Here is a 23,900-nt window from a genome sequence, read left to right on the forward strand (position 1 = left end):
AGAGTGGGCCAGCGTGGGCACAGGAGTCCCATTGGGAGGCCACTACAGAGTGGAGAGGAGGGAAGCAGCTTGGTCTGGAGCAGCAGTGGTGGACAGAAGTCAAGAGGGTCAAGATACATTTAGGAGGTCAAACCCACAGGACGAGTGAAGGACTGTTTATGAAAACAGAGGGGAGTGGGGGGCAGGGGGATGCTCCCAGGTTTCACTCAGTGAGCGACAGGACCCAACACAGTGGCCAAGCTCCTCACCTGCTCATGGCAAAGGGGAAGCTGAGGGTCTTGGAAACCTCGGCTTAGCTTTTTGAACGCTAATCCCAAACCCACAGCCTCATGGAGCAGGGCTTCAGTTCCAGCCCATCGACCTCTCTGCCTTCTTCTTCCACCAAACCTAAGGCCTCTTGGATTCTCAGGTTTTTCTTTTGCACCATATTCATAATTCTCTTGCCTTTCCCTAGCTGGTCTAAAACAGACAGCACCACATCGGGAGGGGCCAGTCCTCAACCCGCCCAGGGAGAGGAAGGCTGCCTACGATAGAGTCTCCTCTCCAGGACCCATCACAACATTACAATTTCACTCATATTTTATGTGCTATCGACAACCTAGCTGGTGAACCCACCTTTGAAACCCACCGAGAGCCCGCATGATATCAAATACACAGGGCTTCTGTACAATTTCAAAATACAGGGTGCCTCTGCTGGGGAGTGAAATTGCCAGGAGAAAATCTTTGTTAGTTACCCAGCCCAGAACGAGGGGAAAATATCAACCAGTAGTATGTGTGTGCATGTGTATGAGTGTGTGTGTGCGTGTGTATGTGTGTGTGTCTGTGTGTGGCACAACGGGAGGAAAGAGAAAATAGCGATGAAGTGGGGAAGGCACTCGAGACACACATGCCCGCACGTGCGCACATGCTCTTGAATCTAAAATGGAGGCGGCTTGAACCCTTCCTGGGTTGCCATCACCACTTGCTAACATGTGTTAACGACAGAGCATTGCACTTCTCTCTGATATGCATAAACAAAGCCTAGAGCTGTTAATAGGTTTGAAACGACATTATGGATTGCTCAAAACAAAACTGTGACTGTTTCAGAAACAGAATGCAAAGGGAAGAAAACGCAGGGTAGATGAGCCTGCCCGGAATCTCTCTGACGTGGGAACACCAAGGCCAGGGGGTGGAGGAGGCACTGGTGGGAAACCTACTTAGTTTAGAGAGGCCACTGTCACATTGCTGCAGCTCAAAATCAGCTCCTTTTGTGCTGCTCCTGCAGCCGCTGCTGGAGTCAACAGCTGAGCAGGAAATTCCAGATCCATCTCTGGCCACCAATCAAAAGTATTTATCCAGCCCCACTCTGCACACAGGTAGCCTCATTTCCAACAACTGCAGCTAGTTAGGATCACTTCCTGATCCTAAGACAGGCCCACAGAAAACTGTTTCAGCCCTCCAGCATCAGCTGGTTAAGTAATGTTGCTGTATCTCTGATCTCAGATTGGGTTCAATTTTCAGCTCTGCCAGTTACTGTGTCTTATCAGGCAAGTCACCTAACCTCTCTGAGCCTTGGTGTTTTCCTCTGCAAAACAGGAATAAAAGATCACTAGGCCCTCACTCTGATTCCAGAATTGTCTGTAGGATTAAATGTGAATAATACATGTGAAGTGGTTAGCAGGGTAAGATGTCAACATTTTGTTTATCTACCACTTATCTTATGTCAGACATTTTTCTAAGCTCTTGATAAATATCAACACATTTAATTTTCAGAACAACCCTTTGAAGTTGATATTATTATTTTCTCTCTTTTACAGATAGGGAAACTGAGGCATAGAGACAATAAGGAATGTGCCCATGATCGCAGCTTGTCAATGTGGACCATCACTCGAATCCACACCCGGCTCTGGAATCCACGTGCTGAACCACCACACTTAGTCAGCAGTAAAGGACCGTCCATTGTTCTCATTATTTTTATCCCTCATTCCAAGCAGTCAACAAATCCAGCTCCTTTTTCCTTCCTTTGATGCATTTCACTCGACTCTACCTTTCCTTTCCACCGCCATCACCTTGGAAAATTCTCGTTTCCCCCTGCCCTAATCCATCCTGTGCATCGCTACAAAATCCGCTCTCTTAAAAGATTACTTCCCACCCACGCAACCTGCTCAAAACCCTTCAATAGCTCCCTTTTGCTTGCAGGGTGAAGCCCAACTCCTGTGGGCCCTTCCTCAGCTGGACCAATCCAAATTAAATCTGTCCCTCCACATGACCCCACGCCTCTAGCCACCCTGGTCCCACCCAGACCGCCATTCAGACCGTCTTCACTCCGCCTCCTCACATTTCCTTACACTGGCACTTTCCCAGAAATGCCTTCTCTGCTCCTTTCAAGACCTTGCACATCCTTTACCCATCCTTCAGTGTCCACAGCTCAAATCTATGGGTGAATCTTAAACTGAGGAGGCCAACGACAGGTTGCAAACTAGAGCAAAGAATGTAATAGAAGAGGTGTTTTCAGAAAGATAAATCTGGAAGAAAATTTCTGGATAGACTAAGACAGAGAGAGAGAAAGAGAGAGGGAACAGAGAAGCCAGTGAGCCCAATGCTGAAGTTAACAACATCTCCTTCTTTGGTTTAAAAAGAAAAATCAGAAGTCTCAAGCCAATGTCCAACAAATCAAATATAACCCACAGACATGTTTCCTTTGCTTCATAAGTTTTTTTAAATATGGAGAATTCACATGAAAAGTTAGATTCTAGCTTTTCTTTAAAAATCAGAAGATTTAGCCACCCTGGACACATGTTTCCCCATGGCAATATCTGTCTGATCTGACCAGCAACTGTTCCCTTTAGACAGGACATTCACTCTCCAGTTTGCCACAGTCCTCACCACTCCCTATTACTCCTCAACGTTAAAGTCAAGTTGCCATTTATTATCACTCTTATACTCTTTCTTTTCTTGAAGCAGAAAGCTACTTCTTGTAACTAAGTGTCTGTCATAAGAAGAAAAATCAAACAGGCCAAGAGGGACACCAATTTCAAGGCAAAAAGAGACAAATACTTTTTGTGTGGAAATGAAGAATATTCTTACATCTTTAATATGCGCACCCCCTGGCTGATTCACCCTTGCATTCCTATGGGCATCTGAGGTCGTGACCCCAGTTTTACAACCTTCCTGGACTCAGGTCTTTCTGAGAAGCCTTGCTCTGCTTGACCTGGCTTCTAGGCCATCACGAAGGAAGTCTGCCCCCAAAGGCTGGCTCCCACGACCTGAACGTTTTCCTAACTTGCTTCTGCTTCCAAAACTTATCCTCCCCTTTGGCTATCTGATTGCTCCCTAGGCAGATAATCACATACATTCATTCTAAATAAGGTCAGAACACCTGACTATGGTTTCATCTACTCTCCCTCTCCGGGGACAATTTAGCAGGTGTCTGCAGTGCTTTAAGCTAGTGCTTATAAATGGGTTTCCCGAAGCCTAAAGCTCCTACTATGTTCCCTGCAGGTTCTGGTGCAGGAAATCAGTCACGGGGAATGAAGTGCAGGGAAGACCAGATAACTCACCAGCGCAGCTCCAGTTCCCCCTGCATTACGCAGTGAAGTTTCCCGTAATATTCCCCTTGGCGGGAAGGGTGGCGGTGGAATTCTTCCACTACTGTTAAGAAAAAAAAATGGCTGTTTTAAAAGCAACAATGTAGCAGCTATGGTTTTTGTTGCAAGCGAAGGAAACCAGCTCCGACTGAGTTTCTAAGAAGTATGACAGATCGCAGAGGCTGCGGAAGCCCAGGTGGGTCAGGCCCGAGAGCCGGCAGCAACTGAGCGCAGGCAGCAGAGAGTAAAGCGACCACCTTGCAGCTGAAAGGCGTGGACGCTACCCCATCGCCACTGCTGTTGCCGCCGCTGGAACGAATAGCTCCCCGCGGTGGCCCTCTCCTTACTTGATTTACTCAGGATTCCGAGTCCCAGGGAAGTATATCCAGTTAGCCCAGGGCTTCTCAACTGCGGCGCTGTTGACAGTTGCAGCTGGATCACTCTGTCGTGGGTGCTGTCCTGTGCACTGTAGGCTGCTTAGCAGCATCCCTGGCCTCTGCCTACTAGATCCCAGAAACATCCACCATCACTGGTGACAACCAGAAATTCTCCAAATTGCCAAATGTCCCCTAGGAGCAAAATTGCCCCTAGTTGAGAACCATGGAGTTAGTCCCACGGCAGACATACCAGGGCCATCTTGGAGTGGGTGAGGGGCAGGGTCTGGGCGCTCGGCTTCCATAGCGGAAGGCAGGTGCCTAAAATTGTCCTCAACACTCGATACGATAATTCCCCCAAAATGAAATCAAGGCCCAGTGGGGTAATCGTCAACGGAAAGTTAAAATTCCGCAGATGACGAGTTCCATTGCCTTAGGCTTCACGCAGCAAGGGCTCTCGGTCACTGCAAACTAGCCAGTGGAAGAAACGAGATGGAGAACAGCTACTTTCCCAGAGTCCTTCACTTCAGCTGTCTTCTGCCTCCCTGACCCGCCTGTCTTAAGCGACCCTCAGCTAAACTCTCCAATTCCAGTGCAAAGAGAAATGGCTGGTTCTGTGAGGGACCCTCCAGTCTAAATTCCCCCTCTGGACTTCTCTGTATTGACTGACAGGATTTGGAAATCCTTTTCATCAGGGTGGAGTGGGGCCACTAGTTAGTTCTTTATTGACCAATAAAGGGAGAGCAGATTTGTTCCTCGGGGCACCATACTCCAGTCATACGGAATCTGTACCATGCGACTGTCACGGGTTTGGGGGTTACATGAATTTGTGGCAGTAAATCCATGTCTGCTACCATGTGCTTGGAATTTTTCTTTCCCACCTGGCCACAGCTAAAGGCGCTAACTACAAGCCTCAGATCTTGGAAGCTTCAAGACTTTCAAACCTAGTCCAATCAAAACAAATAGCTTTAAGATCACCCAAACAATGAGGGAAGAAAGACAGGGGGAAATCGAATATAAATACTGAATAAACAAATAGATAAATCTCTAAAGAACTTGAATGACCTCTACATGTTGCATCTGAATTTTAAGTTTGCTCTATATTTGCAATTCATTCTTAGTACACAATTACGTCTTAAGTAGATAATCCTCTGTAGGACAGTTCTTATGTAAATAGCCAGTAATTTTGATATATTAGAATTAAAAGAAATTTCCTAAGGCCAAATTCTGCCATGTTTGAAGAAATATGCCTTGGTTATTCCAAGAATAATTTTGCTTCAGGGACCCAATTAAAGTTATCAAAACTCTAGGTTCTTCTGGATGCTAAAGATGCAGTATATTTTGCGCATACCTCTACAGGTTATTATTTTTCAGAGATTTCATTTTACAGATCCAAAAAGAAGTCTTCAACCAAGGGGAAGGGTTTTAAAAGATCACGTAATTCTAAATTGCAAACAAAACACACAAAGCTCTGTAATCAAGAAGGCTTTTAGTGAAGGAACCAGCAGATTTGTTCATGGACAGTTGAAAAAAATTGCCAAATAGGTTTGCTTATGAGATGCTGCAATTTTCAATGCTTTGAAGCTTAAGATGCGGTAACCACAGTTCATGTGAGGCATAATGAAGAAATGGCTGTTTGTTTCTGTTGCTGCAAAATTATGGGGTGTCCCATATGGGCTGGCATCTTGTATGTTGTAGATATGGTAATTACCCTGCAAGAATCCTGACATTCCAAGCTTTCCAAGGGAATAAAGACAAACAATGATAGGGACAGTTGATGACAGCCTTTCAAGTGTCTCAATCCTCGTGGCAGCAATTGTTAAAGATATGAGCCATTGGAGCAGCCAAAGAGCTGGAGAGACAAATGGAGAAGGTGTTACATGTGAAATAGAACAGGTAAACAAAAGCAGTCCTATTTGTGGGATCTGTCAAATTGCTTGTCAGCTTGATAACTGGGTGACTTTTCTGACATATTTCAGGTAGCCAACTATTTGACTTGCAAAGAAGATTTGAGCAGCTTGACCTTTACCATTTTATAACGAATAAAGAATTTGCCTGCCATGATTTCTGTTATCTGTTATCTGGCTTCAAAAAGCAAAAGAGAAAGAGGGAAGAAAAAGTGAAACCACATTTGTCCATTTCCCTGCTGAAAAATCACCAAGGCAACCGGTTATGTGTTCCAATAGACTGGACACCAATCTGCCATCAGAAGTAATAGTTGACTGGGAGGTCTGGTGGGCAGAGGAGGGACCTCCTAGATCTGTGACTACAGAAGCTGAAATGCCAAGATAGTTTTTTCAAAAATAAGTTGGATTTGATTTTTTCTGGTAGTCTAGTGCAGAGGTCAGCAAACATTTCCTGTAAAGGGTGGACTTGGCTTGAGGGCCACAGTTAGCTGACCCCTGGTCTAACAGTTGGACTGGCTCCATATACCTTCATGGCTTCAGAGATGCTCTCGGCTATTCAAGGTTTGGGGGAAATCTCTCAATGCGACAATTGTGAAATTTTCCTTCAAACAGTCAGAAAAAAAACTATGATCACAACAGGACTTTATTCATTTATTATTTTTACCTTGTGAATTCCACGCTCCTCCATCACACAAATCCACACCAGGTAATTTCAGGTACAATTCACAGGCAGAGTTGCCTGAAATGACCCAAAATGAGAGGCAGCAGTCAGTCTCCATCATGTCTTTGGCAGCTCTAGTGAGAGATTGAGGGAATGCAAAGCTGCTTCTTATCCAGGAGACCCCTTTCCAATCCCAGGAAATACCCCCAGCTTCTGCCTCTGGTGGAAGAGACCCAAAATAGCTTCCCCTCTAACAGCCCTGCACTCATCGCATCCTCCAGAGATCATCCAAGTAGCATCACCCGGGTGGAATTGGGACTCCGTTTCACAGGCTGATAATGCATTCTTTCTGCATTTGAGGGGTTGGAAATTTTTTTAAAGTATCGCTTTTCCCTGAAACTAAATCCCTTGAAACTTTCAGTGCTTTCTAGAAAAGCTGGCTTTTTTTCTCTGTTAAAAAAAAAAAACCACCTTATTGATTAAGACATAATTGTTAGTTTCACATTTAATTCATTTGTTTTTCAAAAGTTCTTGAGCTATGTGAATTAATTCTCAGCATGATTCTTCCCAACGCTATGCTTTGAAACAATGAATTAACGTAACCTCTAATTAATACCAACTTGTAAAATTTAAATGTTAGGAAAAAAAATCTCAGTTACAACATTGATCTTTTCTTTGATCATTTGGTGTTCTTTCCCTCGATCCATCCTGGCCCTTAAGCAGATATTCAAATACTTGGATACTTGATTTCAGCTACTAGGGGCTTCTTCATCCCCCTTCTGGAAGCCTCAGTGGAAAAGCCAGAGCCCCCAACTTTCAAGGTGAATGAAGCTGGCCTTGTTTAAGACCCAAGACTTGTCATTCGGCCTCTGCAAGTCCCCTGCCCCACCCCCACAGCTAGCCAGCCACGTTCCACGCAGCAGCAGTGAATAGAAAGGGCTTTGCTCCTCAAACCAGGTGAGCAAGGGTTTTAAAGAGTCTGAAGACGGCTTTTCCAGCTATAGTGGAACAATTTAAATAACAAGGGTCAGGATTAGCCCTTTATAGAATCGAAGTGGAAAAAAATCTGCAGAAGCAGTGAGATGAGAAAGGTAGATGAGGACTCATTCTCTTACAATAGATCCGTTTGCCATCTTGCTAAGCACACACAGCCATAATTATATTGCCTTCCGCCAACTTGTACACACACTTGCTCCCTGCCGTAAACACACACGCTCCTCTATAGATGAAAACCGACTTTAATACAGAAACCCCGGGATCTATAATTCATGCTCTGTAGCCTTTACATATTTATTCTGCATTTTAATTAAGGCCAAAATCTGAATACTTTAGATGGATGGTTTCTTTTTTTTCTGCTATGCATAGCTTATAGGCGAATTACCTGGCAGAAGCCCAAATGTTAAGCAAACACAATAAAGCCTGGGACTAGAATAAGCTATTATCTGGACACGACCGGCCCCAGAGGGCTTAAAAGTTTCTCTCCTTTCAAAGGTAAGCGTCTCAAGAATGTCAGGGCTCAGGCCCTCTGTAGTCGCGACAAAATGAGAGCATGAAGCACCCAGGTTTGGGGATTACCAGTAGAGCAGTGGGTTGTATCTGGTGACTTCCAAGGAGGGAAGCTGTGGGGCTAGGGAGACAGAAGGAGGTTTGGGAACACCCTGAAGTGTGCCAGGAATTCGTCATCAGGGCCTAAAACTCAGGTTCCTGAAACTAAAACTGGAATGATCCACTGCCACGAAGACCCCATCTAAAATCACGACAGCCAGAAGCTCACACTTGACGCTTGGTTGGCACGACCAGACCTTTCCATGAAATGTTCAAGGCTTTGAAACCCCAGGAGGTTTTCCCATGAATACTATATGAAGAAGGTGATCTTTAAAATAGGAAGCTCAACCTAAGCCTTGCCCAAGTAGGCAGCTGGGTGTTCTTTTTTCATTTCTCTGGCAGCCCATACCTGCCCCGACGCCTGTTTTGTAAATAAAGTTTCTGGAACCCCACCCCGTGCTCACTTGTTCTCTGTGTGGCTGCATCCACTCCGGGGGGGGGGGGGGGGCGGGGGGGGGGGGCAGAGTGGAGTGCCTGGGGCACAGACCGTCTGGCCTGCAAAGCCTAAATGGTCACTCTCTGACCCTCTCCGGGAAAGTCTGCCAGACCCTCCTCCCGAGTTGCTCTTCCACCTTCTGCCTCTTCTTTTTTTCCTTCAGGAAAAGAAGGGACAAGTGGAGCAGAGACATTTGGAATTCCAAAATTCTCTCCCTTGTTCTGTTTCTTCTAGTCGTCACAGAAGCAATGAAAAAACTGCAGAAATGTCTCCCCGTGGGAGGCAAAACAGCCCATTTTAATTTTTCAGGCTTTCTAACACTGTGTACTAAACACTTCGAGACCAGCTGACAGTCAGGAAGACTACGCGGGGACCACCATGGACAGCGCCCACCATCCCGTGAGTGCCCAACCGCCAGGCCCGCGCCCCTGCCTTACGCCCCGAGCTCGTTTTAATGTTCATATGACCACGGAGTAGATTCTGCTAGAACACCAATTTTACATGGTTGGTAAGGAACGGAGACGGTTTTGAAAACCACATCTATCTGATTTTAAATCCTGTCTTCTTTACTCCTCTGCCTCACAAGAGGCCTGGGCTCTGACCCCACCTCCACTGCTGACAGTAACAGCTGACACTTAGAGGCTTACTCTGCCAGGCATCGTTCTATTAACCCTGAAAATAGATCTATAATGAGAAAGGTGATACTATCATACCCATTTTGCAGACCGGGAAACCAAGGCTCAGGAAGGTGCAATGACTTGCTGAAGGCTACCCCGCTGGTGTGAGGTGGCGCCAGGGAATTGGCTCCAGGGCAGCCCACCAGAGGCTTCCTCTCTCCAGGCCTCAGCTTTCCATCTGTAAGTCAAGGAGGGGTAACTTTCCAGGACTGCATGAGCTAAGAGGAGTAAAGAGTAACTTTGGAGATGTAGCAAAAAATTGATTCGCTGAACAAATAATGTTTGTGGGCCACAGAATAGGTTTCCAGATCTCCCCAAATGTCAGAAGCAACTGCCCAGTGGTCACTGCGGACTTCACAGCTCTGCCCCTCGGCCCCGTCAGGATGGACATTCAATTCAACATAGATCAAGGTGCTGTGAAGGACTCTGCAATGACATGTGCTTCTCTCCGTCTTCTTATGCCAACTTTCCTAAGTACTCAGGGTTCCCAGATCTCCAATTAAAATTCACACTAAGTAAATAAATAAATAAATACTGAGAAAGCTGAAAGAGCATGTAGATGACACTGCTATATTAAACTTGTTCATTGATGCTTATAAAGGACATTTTTTTTTGGTCGCCCACAATTCATTCTGCTATCTTTGGAGAGGGTACCCCAATTTTCTTTGCAGGAGTCACCTGGCCCCTATCGAATCAGTCTGATTGAACTGAATCTCAAATGTGCTCTGCCTTCACGTGGCCCAGAGCAGGCCACACCCCAAGCCAGGAGTCTCAGAGCTGGCTTTGGAAACTCCAGAAGGAGGGTCTTCCCAAGCAGGACTCTACGTGGCCACTGGTAGCAAGACTCTGCAGCGACCGACATCTGGTACATATCAAGCCTTCTGACCATCATGTGAACCGCCCCACAGCCTCCCAATAAATCCCCATCTTGCATGAGTTCACAAAACTGGTTTCTCTTGCTTGTAACCAGAATTTATTCAGTGCCAGAAGCACTGTTCTTGCAAAACAAATTGCCTTCATTCAGTGTCATTTCAGTCTCACTTGGGGTCTCCTTTCTACGAATATTTTTAAACCAATTTTGTTTCTACTTTCCCTTTGAAAAAATCTGGACAGCCGTTTTAAGATGCAGGGAGGGTAGAAATTGACTCAATAGGGACAGATCTACAAAGAGAAATTTAGACAGCTATGCTTTATTAATACTTGTGTCAAAGGGTAATAAGGGCACATATTTTTATCCCTCAGATCCTAGCATCAAATTCGTTGGCTCTCCTCCTCAGCGTTGGCTCTCTAGAACTTTGATAAGCAGAGATTCTCTGACCTCAACTAGGTCTTGACCTCAATCTATTGTCCCAGAAGGTGCAAATTTGCTGCAAAGCATTATTGTCTATCCATATTTTACTATCCTATCACAAGTTCTTTCATTAAATGCTTTTATAAACATGATTCATGATGTCTACAGAATTTCTTTAATCTCTTACTTTCATAAATATCACAAGAAAGAAAATAGTTACTTGGCACACTTTGTTCATAAAGAACCCATGGGAACCCTATGAACAACTGTTTTCTTCTCAGTGTGCTTATAAATGCTCTGTAGAAATATCTGTCCTCCAATGCAGATCCCGCAATGATGTCCCATAATATTTGCAGTAAAATCCAAACTTCTGACTGGGACAAACAAAACCCCTGTTACATGGCCGCTACCTAAAGCACCACCTTCCTCCTCATCCTCGTCCTCCTCTTTCTCCTGCTTCTCCCTGCTGCTCCAGCTGCCACCCCTCCACACACACACATGCCAAGCCTCCTCTCACCTCGGGATCTTACATTTGCTCTTGGCTCTGCCTGGAACACCCCTCCACGCTCCAGGATGGTGCCTGCTCACCATTCAGGCCTCAGCTGAAACGTCACCACTCTACAAGGGCTTTGCAGGTCGCCTGACCTAAAGCATCCCTCCCCCCACTTGCCCTCTCCCATCAGCCTGCTCTATTTTGCTTCCCAGCACTCATGGGTGTGCGAAATATATTATTTGTGCTTTGCTTCCTTCTGTGCTGCCTCGACTACAATATAAGCTCCGTGAGAGCGGGATCTGATAGTGCCAGCGCTTAGAACAGTGTCTGGAGCAGCATGCTTGGGAAAGAAAGGGAGGGAAGAATGCAGAGAGGGAAGAAGGAAGGGAGGAAAGCCGACAGGCAGGGAGGGAGGCAAGAGCTTTATGAAGCGCTGACATCCTTTCGACTGCCTATTAATTTCTGTAATCCATGTTTTCAAAAACTAGGACATCCTTTGCCTCTCCCTAAACCTCCTGACCATCATAATAACAGTGAGGCATCGGGGACAGAGCTAAGTGCTGCAGGACTGTAGACAATTTTGGAGACCCTCTTTCAGAAAAACACAAAATCATGTACACAACACCAGGTATGGAAGTGCATATTTATTTAAAACTAGGAAATAAAAACACATCATAAGTGTCTTGGAAACTCGCATCCCTTTCTTCTCAGATCTCTCAAGGTAATTTGCCAGGAAAACTGAAATAGAAACGCTTCCTGAAAGTGGCCTGGTTTCGGTACGCACCTCGAACACTCCACAGCCCCCAGCAACCCAAGGCCTCACAGGGGATCAGTCACGCGAGAGTCCCGGAGGCTGGCTCTTCGTTTGTTTTCCAGAACAGCTGCCTCGCATTTATAAAACACGATGCCGAGCTGTATTCCAAGTCTTCACTCATATCATCTCATTCAACCCTCACAGCCACCGGATGACGAGCCCCCATTGGTATGAAGTCCCCGTTCCGTAGGTGAGCGACTGCTGCAGAAGCTTGGGGTGAGTCCACACGGTGTCGATCGACCGTTTCTGAAGGTGTATCGTGTCCAGCGATGTACCCCACCTTCTTAGGACAACGTGAACTCGTTCAAAGAAATCCAAGAACGTCACCGTCTACCTTCCACTTTGACTCCATCCTAACAATACTCTTTATTAATCATTTCTTTTCCAACGGCAGCTCACTTTTTTCACTTCCTGACCACACGTCTAGCACCTTGATGCCTGCTTTCCTTATTTCTATGTTTGTAGTACGAAGTTTGCAGTTAATGCAGCATCCTCCCAAGTCCGTTAGCATGCTCTTTGCTCCCTCTTGCAAATCACAAAGGCAGATACATTTAGTGATGCTAAAGTATGTCTTCATGACGAGAGTGAACCCTGAGCTGGGAGGGAAGGGCAGACAACACAAACATCATACGGGATAAAACGTGGTCAAGGACCGTTTCACTTCTTCACAGGAGAAGTGAAAATAAAAACCACACTGTGGTACCATCTCTCACTGCACACAGTGGCTAGAGTCAAAAACATTGATAACTCCCTCTGCTGGTGAGGCTGTGGGTGACGGGGACCATTCGCTGCTCATGGATACGAATTGGCACAACCTTTCTCTATACATTTGTCCATTTTTATCAAAATTATGAATGCATTTACGATTTAACTGAACAACTCTACTTCATAATCATATGCATATATTTACATATACACTCACACGTGCAAAAACATGAATGCCAAGATTATTCATTGTAGTGTTATTTCTAATAACAGCACATTATAAACAATCTAGTGTCCATGATTAGGGGCCTAGTTAAATAAATCATGATACTGCCATGCAATAGAGTATTACAAAGCCAGAAAAAGGAATAAATAAGCACTTTATATTCAAATATAAAAAGAACTATAAGATATACATTGATTAGAAAAAGCAGGCGCAGAACATCACATGTGGTTGGATGACTTTTTTATTTAAAAAGGGGGGAAAATAAATATTATTTTATTTAGATGAATAAAAGCATCACATGAAAGGTAATCAAGAAACTTGTAACAGTACTTACAAGTTTTGTTTCAGAGGGCATGGGAATGAGGACAGGAGAAATATTTTCGACTATTGATCTTTTTGTCATTTCTTTGATTTTTTCATCCACATGACTGGATTATCTTGTCAAAAATTTAAATTAAAAATTAAATGGGTCACCTCACATTCATTAGGATGGCGAGATGGCTACTATAAAAAAAGAAAAAGAAAATAAGTGTTGGCAAGGATGTGGAGAGATTGGAACCTTTGTGCACTGTTAGCGGAAAAATGGTGCCATTGCTGTGAAAAACAGTATCGAATTTCCTCAAAAAATGAAAACTAGAAGTACCATATGATTCAGCAATTCCACTTCTGGGTATACACCCAAAAGAACCAAAAACAGGGTCTCAAAGAGATGTTTGTGCACCGATGTTCATAGCAGCATCATTCACAATGGTGCAAAAGTGGAAGCAACCCAAGTGTCCATTAACGGATGAATGGATAAGCAAAATGTGGTCTCTCCATACAATGGAATAGGGTTCAGCCTCAAAGGAATTCTGACATGTGTCAATTCCTTCCAACTGAGGAAGCTAGCAAGACTTGGGGCTTTTGGCATCAGACAGAACTCAAATTCAAGATCCAGCTCTCCGTGTACTGGCTGTGTGTTTTTGGGCCGGGCACCTAAGCTCTCTACACCTCGGTGCTAATCCATAAAATGAGAGTGGTCATTGTTCCTTTATCACAGGACTGTTGTAAGGACCCAATTAGATATCACAGGGGAGGATCTTAGGACATGGCCAGACACAGAGAAAGTGCTCAATAAACGTTAGCATTCAATACCATTTATTCATCCAATAACATTGACTGATGTCTTATCAGCAAAGTCCAGAGGTAGATGAAGCAGAGAACATAAAGTCTCTCAGACATGGGTCCTGACTTCAAATAATTTACTGTCTATTAGCAAGAGAGTTAGGACTAGTATTTCCATAACTACTAATAAAACTACTGGGTAACGCTTCCAGAAGTAGGCCCTGGAGAATCAACAACCAATAAGATAACGATCTTTCCCTTCAGGGAGGGTATGTTTTATTGGAGGAGACTGGCAATAAGTAATTCAGTATTTAAAGTTCTCATAAGGACTACAAAGGAGGAGTCCACGGCATTAGGAGAGTAATAACAGGGAGCTCAGGTGGGGCGGAGTCTTGACGTGAAAGTGACGTATTAAGAAAGCAGCCCATGGGGAGACCAGTAAGATGATGGACTGCAGAAGCAGGAGAGGGATGAGGAGAAGGCTGAGCAAAGGGGAGACCTCCTGCAAATTCATGACGGAGACAGCATCAACTTGACCCCACAGGGGACTTGGGGGTATAAGTTACGGCTCAGAGTTGTCCCAGCCTGAGGCTGGTGAGCCTGACTTTCATACTCCTATGCCCGTCAGCCCTTGGCAAAAGGCCACCCTGGGAGACACGGACCCACACATTCCTGGCTCTTTGGTTGTGGGCAAGGTGGCTCTAGTGGCCCACAGGAAGTCCTTCGATGCAGAGGTGCAGGTACAGGTGGTGGAGGGCAGATGTCCATGAAGCCAGGGAGGGATCCTCAGAGCAGCAGAAGGATCACAGGGGGATTGGGTGGAGCTCCCACAGTGTCATTACACAGGGGACCTTGACCCCCTGTTAGGACAGGGCATCAGGAAAGGCTTCACTGAAGAAATGACATTTTAGCTGAGTAAGAGTAGCCAGGCAAAAGAGCAGGGGAAGGTCCCTTTGAGATTAATTAAGGGGTTACTTAGATGTAATATCTTCGTGGAAGGCAGTGAATCTGGGGATCTCGTGGGATGCCATTCCCATCTGGGCTCTGTCTGCAGCCCTGATGTGCTCTGTCAAAGTCGTGAGGGACCATGCCAGGTGGCCAGGTTGATGGCTGCCACTGGTGACATGCACCATAACTAGAGATCAAGGGCTCTTAGTGGGGAGCACTGGACAACCTCAGAGCTAAATGACTCGACCTTTCAGTGGCCAACTCGTTGCTCATCAGAAACCCTCCCGAACACAGAGACTTGCTGCACTCTGGGCTGCAACGACCAATAACGAAGGCTCCCTCACTCCCGTGGCCCCTTGCCATTGATCACGTTTACCTGGCACGAAAGTTCTGAAAGATCTCAATTCTCCCTCTAAGCATGTTCCTAACTCCTACTGAAGAAGCAAAACCCAACAAACACGTTTTAAGAGAAACCAGATCTAGATCCATCTCGACCAGCACTTCTCAATTGAAGGGCGTGGAGTGCGCTACTGGTATCCAGTGGGTGGAGACCAGGGATGCTGCCAAACATCCTACATGCACAGTTCGGCTCCACAACCAAGAATTATCTGGCCCAAAATGGTAACAGTGTCAAAGTTGAGAAACCATGATCTAGACCAATGGCTAAATGTGTGGCAAAAGTTGGATCTCCAATCTACAACCTTCTCTTTTTTTTCCCCAAGACCACTGATGGCGGTGTGTGTAAGACAAGACCTTTTCCATGTTGAGATGCAGAAGCTATGTTCAAACTATCTTCAGCATAAAAGGTTTATTGCTCCAAGAATTGATGAGTCCAGGCATGGCTGATCCAGGGGTCCTAATGATGTCATCAGGAATCAATCTTTCAATTTCTCTCTCTCTCTTTCTCCAATTCTCTCTCTTTCTCTCTGTCGCTCCCTCTCTCAGCTTATCTCCCTCTTCCCCTCCCTCACTCTGTTCTTTTTTCCTCCCTTTTTGCATTATTCTCAAATATTCTCTGTCCATATGGAGGCTCTAAGCAGCACAGGCTTACATTCTGCAAAATTGAAAACCCCCGGGGGCAGGAGAGTTTCTCTTTCCCAATACTGTGGTTATGTCATGATCTAGGAATCAGATTGATTTTCTCATTGGAGTGACTTGACCATCCCTGAACCAATCACTGAGGCCAGGGGATACAGAACTCTCACAGGGCAGGCCTGCATCCCATGTCCACATCTGGAGCCAGGGAAATAGGATGTTTTACATGTAATTGTGTATTCAATCCCCACACCAACCCTGGAACAAAGATGGTATCTTATATCCATTGTACAGACGTGGAATCCCATTTGGAAGGCAACATGGTGGAAGGGTTGGCATTGCAGTGTCTGGAGCCCGACAGCCAGGGGTCAGTTCCCAACTCTACAACTGACGCTGGGCAATTACTTACCTTTTATGCGTCGGTTTCGTTATCTGCAAAGGAAAATGGCTTGTTAAGGGAATTAAATGAGTTAATATGTATAAAGGGTTTTAAGTTGTGCTTAGAACAGACAAAGTAAGCACTTGATAAATGTCGGCTGTCATTTTTAAGACCTAAGCCAAGATGTTCGTTTTACAGGACAAACTGAGGACTAAAAAAGAGATCTGACTTCTAGATCACACAGAGGATCTATGGCAAAGGCAGGACAAAAGGACCCACGTGTCCTGACCTCAGGCCCTTCTGCAGATGTCAGTCCACCCTAAATTTCATCAGCCCCAACAGTTGGGAGCACAGCCCAGAACTCAGCACTCATTGACTTTATAGAATTTCCACCCACTATGATATACCAGCCTCCCCAAATGAAACGCCTGCCCAGCCTTTCCAGGGATCTGGAGCCTAACCTTCCTCCATCAGGGTGCTCATCCTGCTCCCGTTGCTGCAGAAGGGTGAGGAGCTCACAGTTTGACGGGTTCACTCACGTCCTGCTCTGGCTTTCCCAGCAGCCTCCCTCTCGCTCTCTTGGGCTCCCCGGATATCCATCAGTTTCATGATATTTACTACTCACTCCTTCCATTTATGAGTTAGCTTCAGAAAAGGAGAATCTGTGTGCTCCTTTCAGACAGCATGAGAGGCAAAGAGAAGAAAAGGTTATGGCCGTGTTTGCTTTACTTAGCGCTGCTCTCCCGGCTGCCTCACGATCGACACTCCACAGCAATCCAATAGCATATTATTAACCAAAGAGCTCTTTCAGATAAACACCAAACAGCCACTATAATGACGCAAGGCCTAGGTAGAGAGGCAAAGATAAATGCTAATTTTAAAATTAAAGTGCTATCTCCCTGCATGTCTAAGAGAATGGGACAAGGATAATGGGAGTAAGTGAAAGGAAGTTATGATGGAAAACACCACCATGTGGAGAGGAATCCATTCATGCTGGAGTTGAAGAAAGGCAGCTGTGATCACGGTAGGAATTAACTCATTAATTCATTGAGCGTTTACCATCTGCCACACACGGTGCATTATTTCATTCAATGCTCACCACAACCCTATACAGATACAGATGTCTTCAGGATCTCCACTTTGCAGATGAGGAAACTGAGGCTGAGAGACGTCAAGTAACTGGGGCAAAGTCACAGTGGGTGTAAATGGAGAGGCCAGCATTTGAATCAGACGGTCTGGCTCTGAGTCCCTTGCACTCCTGGACGTCCGCGTAGGGACATAATGTTTCTCAGACTTGAAGGCACTTTCGAGTCAATCAGCTACTCATCTAACAAATATTTACTAGCTGCCAGTTGTTAGCCACTGTGAAGTGGGTACCACAACACCACCTAGAACTTTCTCTTGCTTCCTTGTAAGAACAGGCTTATACCATCTTGGCAGAGGGAAATCAGGCCTGTTCTGAAGGAAAGACTGACATCACTTGGGGGTCCAGCATTTCCTTTTCTGGTTACTAAAGCCCAATCAAACACGGAGACAGTGTAGCTAAGTGGTTAGGCTATCAGAGACCTTGGTTTGAATTCCAGCCTTACTTCTCACATGCAGGGTGCCACCTCGGGAAAGCAACACAGTCTCTCTAAGTATTTTTCCTCTTAGTGTAAGATGAAGAAAATAATCATATCTACCACTTGGGGTTCCTGTAAGGATTAAACAAAGATCTTTACCATGCAGCTGAAGTTCCAAAGTTGCCTGCAGGAACCAGGCTGTAGACTGCTCCCCTGCTGCTCTTAACTGTCAGACACAGTTTTTCCATCACCCAAGTGTTCTTGGCCTCAAGAATCCCTGTGGCCACCCTTTGAAATCTTCCCATTGCATCCTGTGCCCTCTGGTGGAATCAAAAACCATCGGCACCGACTGCTTCAAAGCGATGGCTCTGATAAAGCGTGCTGAAGCTCTGCGCCCAGGGCTGGCCCACAGTGAGCATCAGTTGGTACTATTTTCGTTATGAAATCCAAACTGATTTCCTCATTAGGAGTCTGAATAAGCGAGTGGGTAGCAGAGGCACATTGATAGGTCTTTTTCCTTATGAAAAACTCCTCATACTGTGGGGCTAAGATCATCTGTGGTCAAGTTACTTCTGACTGTCCCAATTCTCCACTAAATACAGTAGTTAGGGCAAAGTCCACCTACAGCAACAATAGCCGATGTGTTTAGAACCCCACCAATGGCAAGCAGTAAGTCAAGTACTCCCTAAACAGGAGCCTCAACACGAAGCAGAAATGGCAACCATTCCTACTTTACGAGGGAAGACACTGTGGCTTAGAAGGGGCCATTCTTTGCCCCCAAACCATGCTCCTTGGAAATAAGAGAACTGGGCTTCAAACCAAAGTCTGCCGGCCACAGAGCCCAAGATTATAGCCATTCTGCTGGAGGTCAGAGTCTGTCTGCACGAGTGAGGGTCCATAACTGTGTGTCCTTGGCTGCCGCCCTTTACTACCTTTCATAAAAAGTGGAACTTGGGTGCCGGCCCAGTGGCATAGGCGTTAAGTTCGCACACTCAGCTTCAGCAGCCCAGGGTTCACAGGTTCGGATCCCAGGTGCAGACCTAGTCATCAAACCATGCTGTGGCAGTGTCCCGCATACAAAATAGAGGAAAATTGGCACAGATGTTAGCTCAGGGATAATCTTCCTCAAGGAAAAAGAGGAGGATTAGTAACATATTTTAGCTGAGGGCCAATCTTTCTCACCAAAAGAAAAAAAAAAGTGGAACTCACTCCAAGAATCCTGGAGCCCAGACCAAAAGCCCTCTAGTAATAATATGCACCCCCTAGGTTTCTAAAACCAGCCATGTCTCCAGCTCAAGAGACCCACCTCAAGTATTTTGTCACCTATGACAAGTAGCATAACCTATCTTTGTTGTTACCCAAAGTCAACAATTTATTATATAATTGCTGTATCTGACTGTCTCTTTGAGTTGGAACAAGCAGAACCCAATCCAATCTGAGATAGAAGAAAAAAGAATCCCACATGTTGGCACATAGAATTGGAAAGTTCAGGGGTAGAGGCTAATTCAGGCAGAGAAAGATCTAGGCCCCCAAATGGGTCCTGTAACATCTACTCCTTGACCTCACTTTCCCAGGCGTCAGCTTTATTCTCAGGAATGCTTATCCTTCCCAATGGCAAGACAGCGACCCATAGGTCTAGGCAGACCCCCAGCAGCTTAGCAATCCTGGTTGGAACTGCTGCATAGTTCCGGCAGGGATCTCAGATCATGAGTCATTGGTCCATTGGTGGGGGTCACATGTTAACTCCTGCATCAATCACTTCCTGTGACAAGACACTGCATTCATTTGGCTGGACAGACCTGGGTCATGCAAGCACGCGTGCCGCCCAAGGAGGGGAAAGCCCCACCCAAACAGCCTAGACAGAGAGAGCGGGACATGTGGTCCCCAAATAGGACTCAAGGAACTGCTGGTGCCAGAAGAGGCGGTGTGAGATGCCAGACAAACAAGAGTCACGGATGCTCACTGTCTAGGTCTCCTTTCCTCACTCTGCCAATCAAAAGGCACATCGTGTCTGCGTAGGGGAGGAAAAATTTTCCTCTACCCTTCTTGGTTCTTTTGGCTGGTCTAATAATTAAATTGGCATGAGACAGATAACAGAAGAAAAATAAATTTAATTACGTATACACGGTGTCCCACAAAGACATGAGGCTCCCCGACAGCCAGACAATTCAGGCTTATTTGCCGTCCTGAGCTAGGGAGAAGGCAGCAGAGATCTGAGACTTCAAAGGGGAGGAGGACAATTCACAGGAAGACGGGAAAAGCAAATGTCTGGTAGACAAATGCTTGCAGTGCAGGCAGAGACAAAGGGACTCAGAGAGGACTGTGAACACATAAGCCCTGCTAAGCTCCCCCTGTCTACACCCTAGCCCATGGTCTCTGTAGCTATCTCTGGTGGTACCTCTCTTCCTGGAACCGGCTGTCTATCTAAATTCTTCTAGGCAGTTAAGCGGGAGGTAAAAGGAAACTTCCTGAGTCTTCTGTTTCTTAAAAATAATCAGCTTAAAATAATCCTCATGCCACAGAGACACATTTTGGGGCAGCAAATTCTGCTCCCCGACATCTGAAACTCTTTCCTCTGGCCCGTTTTTCCTGACCTAGTTCTGCGACTTGAGCAGCAACACAATAGAATGCAGGAAGCTGTGTGACTCTCAGGACAGTTTAAGAGATGGAGGAAGAGAGAGAAATGACTTCATTCTTCTCCCAAAGTTTTGCGGCAGCCTAGAGGTCTCTGGTTTATGGATACACATTAAAGAATCTTTTCATGAGGGCTGTTTAAGGGAGAGAGCTGTTGAAGCGAGGAGGCACTTGACTGCTCCTTCTAAATGAAAATTTTCAATTAGTCTGAAGAAGTTAATTACATGGTCCTTTAATAACCACACTTGTGATTCTGCAAATCCTCTATTAATTGATTCAGCCGTATGCCCCCAAACCAAGAATCAGAAAACAGGTAGAAAAAGACCAAAAAAGAAGCGGCAGTGGGAAAAAAGACAAAGCAAAAGATGTGCCTTGTTGTCTGCTGGGTAGGTGAGGTACAGAAGATGAGCGTGGGAGAGTTACTGAACATGGTGATTGGTGAGAGATTTGGGAAAGTCCTTCTATGAATCAAATGAACTTTCACAAGCTGCTTGCAATGCATACAATGCTAGCGGGATGCATCTGGCTGCTGCAGCATCTCAGAGAGAAGGGAACTTGACCCAGACAAGTGAAAAAGCGACTAGATCCACATTCCATACCCCAAGGTGGTTTGGGAAGATGCTACAAATAGCAGCTTTCTATGGGATAGAGAAGATCATTAAAGAGTAAGTTAGAAACCAGGAAATTCCAGTTCAGACTTGGGAAAAAGTGACTGCTTCTGTCCTCCTGAGCTCAGAGTATAGGGTCCTATCATATAGGCATCGGACTAGCCTCGGCTCAGAGCCTGGGTCTGCGACTGACGAGCTGCATGGCCCTGGGAAGACCTCTTTGATTCTTGGTTTCCCCATCTATTAAATGGAGGAAATAAACATATCTCTCTCATAAGAGTCTTACAATTAAATGAGATAACACATATAAACTGTTCAGCATTGGTCCTGGAACACGCTGAGAATTCAATAAATACTAACCATTGTAGCAGTCAGCTGTTACTCTAACAATGCTGCATTACAAACCTCTTCCAAAACTCAGGGGCATCCAACGGTAAGCACTGATTTCTTGTTCACATGTCTGCAGGTCAGCCGGAATGCAGCTGGGCTTGGTTCAGGATGCAGGTTGAGCCCAGGCCTGCTCCACGTGGCTCTCCTCCTCCTCGGGTGGGTAGCTACTGGGTATGTTCTGCTATGGAGAAATACAATAGCTTAAGAGGGCAACTCCAACCCTGCAAGCACATTTCAAGACTCTGCTCATATCTGCTAACTTCCCATTAGCCAAAGCAAGTCACACAGCCAAAACCAAAGACAAGGGCAGGGAAATGTACCCCACCCTTGGAGGTGGGAGGGAAGGAATTACATTTGCCAAATGACTATCTGATCTAACATAACCATCTTAGTTTTATATGATGAGCGCACAAATTACTGCAAAGCAAACTAAGATACGATGAGCATCAAATGATGTTTATTATGCACTGAAATGTGTTCTCCCAAAATTCCTGTGTTGAAGCCCTAACCCCCACTGTGGCTGTATTTAGAGACAGAGACTTTAAAGAGGTACTTAAGGTTAAATGAGGTCGTAAGGATAGGGCCCTAATCCAATAGGACTTGTGGCCTTATAGGAAGAGGAAGAGACACGAGGGATGCGTGTGCACAAAGAAAAGACCATGTGAGGACACAGCAAGAAGGCGGGCCTCATGCAAGCCAAGGAGAAACCAAATGCTCTGACACCATGATCTTGGACTTCCAGCCTCCAGAACTGTGAGAATTGAATTTTAGTTGTTCAACCTGCACGGTCTATGGTATTTTGTTACAGGAGATGAAGCAGACTAATACAGTGGTAGAGAAAATAAATGCTGAAGGAGGAAGCGATTGCGTAGAAAGAGAAGGAACCAAATCTCATGGAGAAGACATTATCTGGTTAAAGATAGGTGGTAATTCAATAGGAGAAGATGGAAGTGAGTAAGGAGATGACGTCCTAGGAGCAGAGAGGGCCTTAGCCCTAGTTCTGGAGAAGGATGGAAAGACAATAGCGAACACTTTAATGAAAACTTGGTTGCAGACAGTGTACTGGGCTCTTCATGTACCTGCTCGTTTTTAATCCTCAAAACAACCCTAAGAAGGGGGAGCTATTAGCATCCTAGATTTTAAGGAGGAAGAAACAGGTTTGGGAAGATAAAGGTCAACGCCCACGGACATCATACAACAGAACTGAAATATGTCAGCAATTTCTACTCATTGGTTTCTTTGAGCTGAGGTCTAGAAAACAAACTCTATGGCCTAAGGACGAGGAAACAAAGGGCTCCTAAGAAATACCTGACAGATAGCGAAGGAAGAAAGCAAATGCTCCCCCACGGCAGGGAGAACTGGGGAACAGGGAAGAACAAAAGAAGAGGAGGGAAGTCGGCTCTCTCTTCCCTTTGTCCATTCACCATAATAAAAATGGCAGCTGAGTTATCAGGAACACGTCACGTGTCAGGTACTGTTCAAAGCCTTCTGTAACGTTTACCATTTTACAGTCGGTTGACTCAATCTGCACAGTAACCCGATGAGATAGGTCCTAAAAGTGTCCTCATTCTGCAGATGAGAAATCTGAGGCACACCTGCTGAGGGTGAGCAGTGGAGGCCAGGACAGGAATCTAGCAATCTGGACGCAGTCTGTGCTCCCCACTCCCGCATGCTCTCCTACTTCTCACTCTGCTGTCATATATTTCAAGAGAAATGTATCTCGATAAAGAACTGCTCTGATCCCACCTCTTCGCTATCTGTAAAGCAGCAGTGGTCCCCAATGCCGTCAGGACAAAGTCTAAAATCATTAACCTCAGCATTCAAGGTCACGTTCAGTCTGTCTCCATCTGACGTTTACAGCCTTCATTTAGGTCAAAGTGATCTGCTCCCCCACGCTCATGCAGGTGCCCCAAAGTCATCCCCCAGCCCAGACTTGGCTGGCCTCTCCTCTTTCTCAAGTCCCACTCATCCACAATTGTGAGCTCCACTCCACAGCCCCCTCCCAAGACCTCTCTGATGGCCCAAGCAGAAGGAATTACCAGGAGCAGTTTCAGGCTCATTTGGGGGTCTTTGCCCCCCCCCCACTCCTCATCCTCTTCAACTAGTCATCAATTACTTGAAGGTGGATGACAGGGGACTCGATGCTACCAAGGGGGTGAAAGGAAAAGGCTAGGCTGCTCTCACAGACTTCTCCACGGAGCTCTAAGACAGAAATAGCACGAACGCTAACAGTACCGCCAAAACGAGGCCTGCTCCAACCACCGAACACAGGCCTCTCTCCCTGTGGTGCACCGATGGCCTCACAGGGTCAGAGGACCCAGAGGGGCACATCCCTTCGTATACATGTACACTTCGGTGGATGACCAAACCGCCCTCAGCAGACGGCATTCTCATCAGATTCAACCCCTTGGTGACTACTCCTCTTTCCTCCCTTCACCTTAGAAATAGCCAGGGACCCTTCAGGGAACTGAGGGAGCATCAGGGG

Source organism: Equus caballus, chromosome 22 (genome assembly GCF_041296265.1).
Source record: "Equus caballus isolate H_3958 breed thoroughbred chromosome 22, TB-T2T, whole genome shotgun sequence".
NCBI classification, from domain to species: Eukaryota; Metazoa; Chordata; class Mammalia; order Perissodactyla; family Equidae; genus Equus; species Equus caballus.